We start from the raw sequence: 10,172 nt of genomic DNA on the forward strand, positions 1-10,172 counted from the left end.
TTGTTTTATCATTTCATTGTAGGGGGAAAAAAGGCAGCAATGAGAACCTTATATTAGTGACAAAAACAGAACCAGTTGTTTGCCTTGAAGAACAGAAAAAATCTAATTTAAAACTCTCTGCGAATCTTTGATAATTAATTTCACACCAAACACGCCATTAGAAGGTCTATAAAACATCTGATAGTTTAAGAAAAAGCCAAACCAATGATTTTCCCTCTAAACAAGGTTGTCGACAGTAAAAATTTAATATGCATAATGAAATTAGGAGGGGAACATGGCCAAATCAAAAGTTTTGTTTCGCTTTCTTTCCTTCAAAGTTGGGGGCTAAAGGAGTGGATTGGAGCTTTATTACGTGTAGGGAATAATTGGGAGCATTTAGACAATGAAACCCACCAAAAAGTAAATGAGTGATCAGAAAAATCAGGTGCGTGCGTGTGTGCAGGTGGGTGTATGTCTGTGGTGTGGAGTTTGGAGAAAGGTGTCAGTCAGATATTGCTTTGAGTGGGGATGAGCATAACCCAGGGAGAAATCTGAAGTAGATGTCCTGTTTGTGTCTACAGTGACGGGACTGCTGATACCAGGGGGCGGTCTCTACTGCAACCACCCCCAGGGAAATCCACCTGCCACAGAGAAACGTCACCCCGGAACGATGAGCACATACACACACGGCTTAACATTAAACTTGGTTCCTTTACCAAAACACACAAAGTGAGATGACTTCTCAGGTTTCCTAAGAACAAAAAACCTACAAAATTGCTGGATGGAATGCTCCTGTTGAGTTATAGCCAAGGGTGCAATTCCTCCCCGCCCCCCGCCCTGGCCATGTTCCCATCCGGTGGGCTGACCGGTAGGTGCACAGCCAATCCAAGACGTCTCCCCTCCCGTGGGCCCAAGTCTGAGCAAAAGTTGGAGGGATCTTGGGAGACCCCTTGTAAGTTGTCCAATGGTGTTGGCTTCTGACCATGCTGTTTTTATAAAGATCTTGCTTCCTCTTGGAGCAGCTTCTAAAGGAGGCAGCTGTGGCATGGCAGAAAGAAGACAGAATTTGAAATAAGAAGAAATTAGTGCAAAATTGTAGCTTCGCTGTCTCCTGCCCATTGGGGTTCTTTGGATGGAACCCTCAGAAGCTGACTGGCTGGCTAAAACCTGGCCCCTGCAAAGACCTGGTTCACAAAACGACATGGAATGGTAGAATCAAGGTAAAAGTCTCAGAATGGAGGAGATAGAGCAGCCCCCCACTAGCAGGAGGAAGGACAAATGGAGGTTGCTTCACGGTGCTTCTAGATGGGATGAATCATGACTTCTTTGGTTTGGTTTGCCGTGTTTTAGTTGAAGGGAATGTCTATGAGAGAGGAGAAGAGGGAGGAGGTGTGCTTTGGGCACCACACCTTACCTCGGCCAACGGAAACAGAGGGTCTTGACTGACTGGACAGCTCCACAGAGAGAACAGAGGTGCTGTTAATGAGAGGGGTGTGGCGGGGTTGGCACTCTCCTCCAGCTTTCCTGAGGCTCCCCCACGATGCTGACGTGATCCCATCAGTGGTCAGCCCAAAGGTTGACATTCCTTGACCTGAGGCAGCGTTTGACCCCACAAGCCTCCCCTGCTTTCCAGAAACACACCTCCACCTGGCTCTTTCCTACCCTCCTCAGTTTCCTTCCACTCCCTGGCTGCTTCTTCCCAGTCCTAGGACCAAGGGACCATCCCTGTCCAGCCATGCCTCCCCTGACCCGCTGGTACTCCCTGGGACTCTCTTTCGCCTTCGGGGCCTTGGCCATTGGGCATGGTGCTCATGGGGTCCCTCCTGACCATCACTACTGTATTGCTCTCTGCCTTCATCACCATATCTAATGTATTTTGCTGCTCTACTCAGTTTATGTTCCCATTGCCTCTACCCCCAGACCAAAGTTAACCCAGTGAGGACAGGGAGCCCTGTCCAGTTTTGGATGTTCAGTTCACTGTTTTATCCCCATTTCTGGAATAAAAGCCTGCGCAGGGTCAACGCTCAGTAAACACCCCACGAATTAATGAACGTGCCTGTTGGGAGGGTGAATAACGCATCATAGATTAAATTAGCATCAGGTCAGGCATGGAGTAGGTACTCAACATATGTTGGTTTCTTCATTGGCTTATTTATTTAGTAAACTAAGGGAAGAGGCAACTGGCGATTTCCATCCACTTTATTTTATGTGAACAGTTTCTGAGAGGAAACGTCCCGTTTATTGGATTGACTAATACTAAGATCTTCACACAGCAAAATCTCACATGGGGCAAGCCCGTTCTATCAAGAGGACACGTAACAACAGAATGGAAACCCGTGTTGTGAGAAGTCACGGCTGCGTTTCGCAGGCTCTGCGTATCTCTGATGCGCCCTGAGCTCTCTGCTTTGAATGTCTCAGTGAGCACTTGATAAGAATTAATTTACTTAATCCTCATAACCCCCCTGTTAGTTCCCTAGAGCTGACGTACACAGCAAATTACTGAAAACTTGGTGGCTTTTAAAACACATTTATGATCTCCATTCTGCACGCTGCAAGTCCACTATCAAAGTGTCCCCAGGGCTCTGGTCCTCTGGAGGCTCTGGGGGAGGGTCCTGGCCCCTTCCAGCTCTGGGGGGTGCTGGCAACACTTGGCTTGTGGTGACACCACCTCAATCTCTGCCTTTTCCTCTGTGGATCTGTCACAGGGATAGTGATTATTGGATTTGGGGCCCGCTGCACTGGGACAATCCAGGATAACCTCATCTCAAGATCTTTAATTCTAGTTGTGTCTGCAAAGACTCTTTTTCCAATGGGGTAGCATTCGGGGTTTTGACATGGTATCATGGAGGGGCATGTTTAGACCTAGGACAACATCCAAGAGGGAAAGGACTGGGGCACCCGCACATTTCAGGTGGGGACTGAGTCCTACAGAAGTGAAGTAACTTACCCATGGCCACCCACCGCGAACCACAGAACGAGCGACACGACACGCATGTTCCACAGAGCCCTGCTGCTGCCCAGATTAGCACAAGATGCATCCCGTTCTGCCTGGATCCCAATGTTCTAGTTCTTGTCCCCAGTCCACACCCTACTGCTTGAGACCCATTTTGAGTCGTACCTTCTGCACCTGCTTCCAATGGCATCTGAACAGCACCCGAGGATCCACGGAGCCCAGAGCCGAGGAAGGATGAAGCCTGGCCGAGGAGACCAAACCCCGGTTCCTACCTAACAAGATCCCAGGTACCACGTTCTGATGTGTCCTAGACATCCTCCTTCCGCCCCAGCCCCCTGCGTGGAATTCAGATGCGTGGTCAGAGCACGAGCGAGTGCCCTGGAGGCAGAGCAGTGGCGAGTGCAGACAAGGGTCTTTTTCTGTGCCGTGACAGGAAGCCACACCCGATGGGCTTGGACACACTGCTGTCCCTTGTCCAGAGGCTGGCCTTCAAGGACACTCAGAGGCGAGGCCATGCATCTCTGGCATCTGGCCAGATCTGTCAACAATACGGGGCTGTTCCACTGACGGCCACTCCAGTTCTATCAGTGCACAGGGCTCCTGTTAAATGTCATCTTATTTTAGAGTTGAAAGGATGCGAAAGCACCGCCGAGTTCAAGGCCCTCATTCAGAGGCAGGGCATTTGAGTGACCTCACCCAAGGCACAGAGTGGCTCATCCAAGTCCTAATTCAATGTGTGACCTCAATGGTGAGGGTCATCCTCCGCCCATTCCCGCAGCCCCCACACAGATGGGGATGTTCCTTTTATTCCTCAGCACAAGACAGAGTGCCTGTGAAGTCTCACTGCTCTGCATCTAAGTCTCTGTGCAAAGCACTAGGCTCTCGTCTTAGGAGACAGGTCCGTGCTTCTCCAGGAATCCCGCAGCCATCATCGTTGCCCTTGTGGGATGTCCCAGCCTGTCTTCCGCGTGTGCGGTGGCTTTGAGGAACTATCTGCAGACTCTGCAGGAAACCTAACCTCCCTGCTACACTCCAGAGCAGCAGAAGTGCTGACTCCTGACGTCTCCGTGTTCCTTTCTTCAATGGCAGCATGCTCAGCCTTGTGGGGGACTTTTAGTAGGAATGAGAGAATGCACTTGTTCACCCACAGCCCTAGCTCAGACACTGGCAGAGAGGACGACCCCCGTCCTCGAGGAGCCCCTAGTCTAGTTGGGGAGAAAAACAAGCAAAGAGGCTGTGTCAGTGCAGGTGCTGTGGGAGGGGTGAGGACCAGGAGGCAGGTCCCAGCAGGCTTCCTGGAGGAAGGGGGAGCCTCGAGGGCCTTGTAGGCATCACTTAGACACACGAAGGTGGACAGTGTCCTACGGGTAGAAGAAAGCAACGTGTTCACAGGCAGGGGGTGTAAAGACCCGTGTGTGTGAGCTCCCGTGGCTGCCATAAGCAACTGAGCAGCTTTAAAGAAGACACAATTATTCTCTTACATTTCCAGAGGCCAGAAGTCCAAACTCAGTTTGTCTGCAGGGCCACGTGCCCTCCAGAGGCTCTAGGAGAGAACGTGTCCTATGTCTTCTGTGTCCTGGTGGCTGCCAGCGGCCCTTACCATATGGCTGTGTTGCTCTGCTCTTTGTGTCCGTGGTCCTAAGGCCTTGTCCTCCATGTATGTGTCAGATGCCCCTCTGCCCGCGTCCTGTAAGGGCCCATGTGGAGGCATTTGGACCCACTTAGATGACCCAGGATAACGTCTCTGTCTCAAGGTTCTTAAGTTATTTACATCAACAAAGACCATTTTCTCAAATCCAGTAACATTTCTAGATCCCAGGGATCAGGAGCTGACCTTGGGGGCCATTGTTCTGTTGTGCACTAGGACCTGCCACCCATCTGGGCAGGATAAACAGGGGGCTGGGTGACTGTGACTATGGGAGTCCAGGAGAGGCTGGCTTACTGGGAGCCTTGTACATCCCACTAAGGAGGATGGCCTGGGCTGGATTCCTGAACATTTATTGAGCCAGCCCTACCTACCATGTTTCTGACCCCAGCTTTGGGCCTCGCAGGGTGAAAAACAACCGATGTCCCTGAGGCTACTCAGAGAAGCTACATTTCTCTCACCACATGTGTTTAAATCAAAACAACCCCCCCCCCCCCCACTTCTCAGCATAATACGGAGGTCATCTAGGAGGTGAACACATCGCTTGGAACCTCAACTTCCCCCATTGCTTACTTGTAATGGCCAAATAATGTACCCTTTGGAATAACAGCAGGTGCTTTTTCCAGGCCGTGCAAGGCAAGGATGAGGTCATTCTATCCTCACAACAATCCCACGGGACAGGTGATCTTATTATCTCCATTTTACAGGGGAAGTAAAGGAAGCTCAGAAGGTCACCCACCTGCACAGCTGGGGATTGATGGAGGCCAGAAGCTAACCCAGGAGGCAGGCTGCCTCCAGCTCCTTCAAGTACCACATTCCCAAATCTGGCCGCTTCCCCATCTCCCAGGAACATGGGGAGCTGACCGCATGTGCTGCCCCAGAGAGTCTGACGATGTAAGCCGGTGACCTACGTGGGGCACGTAGGGAGCCCTGCACCTGTACATGCTCAGGGAACGGTTGTTAGAACTACCCATGCATGTGGGTGCAGTTGGGAGGTTTCTGCTAACATTTGGACAGCCTCCTACCCCGGGTTTAGCTAGCTTGTGTCCAAGTGAGGAAGAGGTGGGTGCATCGGGAAGAAATGCCATGCGGCTTTCTGGCTCTCTCATGGTGCGTCCTTCCCTTCTGGATTCAAATGCAGCAGCTGGGGTGACTGGAAGGGCCCTTCCCTTGGGTTCCTGGGCTGTGTGTGCCATGTGTGCTCCCTCCTCCCGGGACAAGGGAAAGGGTCTTCAGGCTGGGAACTTGGAGTGACATGTTCTCTCTCTAATTTAATTGCATCTCTGCTGGTAATTCAGGAGCCATCACTTGCACACCCATTTCTGAAAGGCTTTTCAAAGAATTTAAACCCACCATTTAAAATTCTCATTATGATGGGAAATGGTCCCTTTGGGGCCCAACAGTTCTTTTTCTTTCTTTCTTTCTTTCTTTTTTTTTTTATCTCACTCCCTTGAGGTATGGATTTCAATTTAGAGCTTTCCACGTGGAAACTGAGAAAGCACTGAGCCTCACGTGGGCCTCTTTCCCCCAAACTGGGCAAACTCACTCATTTCCAAGTCATATGAGCTGGAGACAACGTTCATCAAACTTCTGCAATGTAATGGTCCTTGCTTCTGGGACTGAGGGCAACAGGTAGATAGAATTACATTTAATGCATATTCATTGGCCGGTGTCTCCACTTGCTGAAAAACATTAGTACAATTGCTAACAAACTTTGTGTTGATTGACGCGAGTATGTACAACACGGAGGGTCCTCACAGCTTCCCCAAACCATGATTGCACTTCTCAGGAGAATCTCACTTTCAAATGATCTTGTTAGATATTGTTAGACATTGATCCGTTTGCATACCATGAATGTTAAAACTCCAAAAATTCTCAACCGCCAATTAGCCCCACGGAGTCTTTTCCTAATTAATCAGTCACGACAGAGCAGCTGCAGGTGAACTTTTCTGTACCTGCACATCAGCAAAAGCCTTTGTATTTATTAATCTCGATGGCCCTCCAGTCAGCACACGCAGGCACCTGCGAGGTGATGGGAACCAAGAACGCACTGGGGACTCCGAGGTGTGTCAGGCTGTGAGTTCTTTGGACAGATGATTAAGTTATTCCCAGCTCTGTCCTTACTTCTTGACACATGAAACTTCAGAACATGCCCTGGGCCCAGAAAAATCTAGCATTCTTAAGCCTCTTGATGATGTATTGCCTGAGTAAGCCAGCGAGGTTCATTCTGCCAGTTTATTGCACGCCTGTCACATGCCCAGCCGTGCAGGCAGACACAGAGCAGAGGCCCCTCTGGAAACTGGATGGTCACGCTCCTTTGGGCAAGAGACACGGCGGTGACCTCAGGGTCTAGAATGGGTGGGGCCAGTTTGGGGAGAGCAGTCTGAAGGAAAGAGGCAGGAAAGCAAATTGTCCTTGACCCAAATCCTCTGAGAAGCGAAGCAGGCGAGAGAGAGGTCCATCCCAGGAAGGTGAAAGACCGTGTCCGTAGGCTTGAGAGCATTGGAGAATATTAAGAACACTTGCGTGTAGAAGTGGGGCAGGACATCCTCAAGGGAATGAAGCATCCTTGCTCTGAGTGGAAGTCACTGAGCATAAATGAGGCAGATCCCCACCTGCACCCGCACAGGGCCCAGGACACCAGCCCCACTGGGGGTCCTCCAGAGTGTCTGCAGGTTGGCCACGGGCACGAGAAAATCTCTTTCAGCAAAAGGGAGCATTCTGGCCTTGTTCCCAGCCGACAAGCCTCGGGCCTCCCCGCAACCCTTCCACGGAGATACCTCTTTTCTGATTTCTTTTACATTTGGAGCCTCTCTGCGTAGGGGCAGCCTAAGCTCCCAGAGGACTTGATGTTTGGGACTCTGGTCGAGGGCTTAATTTGTCTGTTTGGGGAAGAGAAATGCTGAGCAGATGGAGTAATTGGTCACTGTTTCCCAGAAACCCGGATAATGAATGGACTGTCCCCCCCAGCTAAGCGCTCAGCTGCCAGGCCCAGCAACTGGTCCCCAGCTCCCACCAACGCTGCAATTAGTGATTCCAGCCCCGGAGCTTACCGGTTTGGAGAGTTTAAAGTTCATTATGAGTTTAAATAAACCCATTAATTTAGGTTTACCTTAAAGAGCTTTCTGTAATCACCTTCATTGCATCTTTAAATGGGGTTGGGGAAGATAGCAATTAGGAAAAATTTGCTTCAGCCAGGGGCACTCTGCCCTTGTCACCCAGCCACACCCTCCCCCACGTCCTGGAGGTGACTCAGCCCCGAGCCTCAGCCCCAGGCATGAATCACAACCTACAGAGATGCAGAGACACACAACCCAGAGGGAGCTCCGAAGGAGTGTCCCGGCTGGTGAGCAAGATGGCAATGTTTCTGCTTTGGCTTCTAGAGTGATGACATTTTTTATAGAGCTTTATTTTCAACCCTGGTCCCAGGAGTTCCAATATCTTTGGCTAGCATTGCCTCTGTACCCACCACGCCCATAAAGGCTTGAAAATTGACTTGAGATTTTCTATTAGGGTTTCCGATGACCGATGAAGGCATTGGGCAATCGCTCTGTACTTGGTCTGTCGGTAGGAAGTCATAGTCAATCATATTGCCATGTGGTTTGTTTAGACATTTCTTTAAGTAGAATATTGTCAGTGGAATTAGGAGTAAAGCATGATTCTGTAAGACCGAAACAGATAAGGCTTTGCGTATACGGCCATGAAGACCCACGTATCACGGATTTCAGCGTTGAAGCAGGTCGATCCTTGTTCCTCTACACTGTTCCTTCCTAGGCACCACATACATTGCGTCACAAACTAGTTTCCAGTTAAATCTGCAAATACAAATTCTAACGTGGTGCACCTGTCATTCACGGTGGGAATTTCCTGAGCTTCTGGCTTTAGGAGCTGGCTTTTCCCAGTGGGTTGACTGGAGATACTCTGGTCTCCTTCCCAATCAGAAAGGACAGTGCCCTGAAGCAACCATGAGAAGCTGCCGGGGGTGGGGGGCTTGGGCGCAGGCCCATGTCAGTGATGGGGTCACCATCTGTAGGCAGAGGTCCTCCAGGTGAGCCCTGTCTGTTGATGACCTCTCACACCTGCCCCTCACATCCATCACCTGCCCAGGGCCAATTCAGCATGCTCTATGTCCCTTAGCGCTCAGTTTTAGCATGGGAGCCTCATATTTTAGGACAAATGGGCCTGGTTTTGTGTTCCCTTAGGAGAACCCAACACAGACTCACAGATCCTTGGGGAGCACCACTCTGTGTTGGCATCCTGAGGCACCTGGTGCTCCTCTGGGCCCACCTCCAGGAAAGGCCACACCTGACATCTGGGATCACTTCAACACGCTTCCACTCATAAAGGACGTGTTTAACTTTAATGTTTGTGGGCCCTGCTCCTGGGCTCCCAGGGAAGCTACGGTTCAACTTCTACCAAGCTCAAAATGACTCGGCAAAACTTCAAAACTTGTGCTCTATTCCTGCCCCAAGCACACATTGTACATCTGCATCATTAAAGAAAATAACCAAAAAGGAGCATTCTGAACACAAAGATAAGAAAAAGTAAGAAATTTCCCTGGTTCCCATAAGATTAAAGTCACACATCCCTGCCTATACTAGAAACTTAAGATAAGGTCTGCAACTCTTAGAAATGTTCTTTGTCTAATGAGTTTTATATAAAAAATGTATATAGCCCTGCACTAAATGTTCCTTTGCCAGAGGGAAGCACTTTCTTCTTTGTGAAGATTGTGTATCCTGGGCAACTATCCTCACTTGGACTCCAACAAAACTCTTCTTTTTGCTTAGAAAGTCTAAAAGTCTTGTTTGTTCTCTGTGGACACCACCCATCGCTCATCTGTATCCAGAGTGTCTCCTGTTGGAGAGCCACTGGACTGTGGGTCCATCTGGGCTGCTGACAGGCTGTTCTCTCACAGTCTGGAGGCCAGAAGTCCAGGAATGAGGCTCAGGCCGATTCGGTGCCTGGAGAGACCCCACTTTCCGGTTCATTAAATGGCATCTTTGCTCTGTGCCCTCACATGGCAGAAGGGTGAGGAGGCCCTGTGGGGTTTTTTGTGGGGGCACTAATTCCCTTTGTGAGGGACCCATCCTCAGGACCTAATCATCTCCCAAAGGCCCCCCTCCTCACACCATCACCTTGGGAGTTAGGACTTCACCATTTGAATTTGAGAGGGACACAAACATTCAGCCCACTGCAGGGACTGGTGGGATAAGCGACCAGGAAGTGTCCCATATGTGCACGTTGACACGCATATCCCATTTCTGTCTGCGAAGGCGCTGGGTGGGGAACAAGACCCCACACTTCACCAGGGCGAGGTGTGATGAGAGAAGAACCACGGGTCTGGAAACTCTTTTGAGCACCACACCATCCAGTGGGGAACAGAGCTCTGGGGTGGACGCGGCTGTACCAACAGTGGGGACCCCGTGGACAGGTCAGAGGACAAGACTCTTCGAGAGAAGTCAAAATGGGAACAGCAACAAAGCATGAGAGAGAGTCTGGGTCATGCGTGTCGCAGGTGGGGGGGCAGGGATGATGCCCTAGGCATCACGTCTGAGAACCTGGGCCACGTCTGTCCTGGGGACCTGAGGCCCTGGG

At 50.4% G+C, this 10,172-nt stretch overlaps 1 long non-coding RNA gene across 1 annotated transcript; it reads right to left on the reverse strand.

The window, feature by feature from the left end:
* Positions 1–226: 226 nt before the first annotated feature.
* LOC109274355 (uncharacterized) lies at positions 227–3,385 on the reverse strand. Its single transcript, XR_002083556.2, has 3 exons — positions 3,098–3,385; positions 1,394–1,455; positions 227–1,017 (listed from the first exon to the last, which is right to left on the reverse strand). It is a non-coding gene; the product is annotated as an uncharacterized LOC109274355 (long non-coding RNA).
* Between the last annotated feature and the right edge of the window lie 6,787 nt (positions 3,386–10,172).

This window comes from Panthera pardus, unplaced genomic scaffold, assembly GCF_024362965.1.
Source record: "Panthera pardus isolate Hobbes unplaced genomic scaffold, ASM2436296v1 HiC_scaffold_11, whole genome shotgun sequence".
NCBI classification, from domain to species: Eukaryota; Metazoa; Chordata; class Mammalia; order Carnivora; family Felidae; genus Panthera; species Panthera pardus.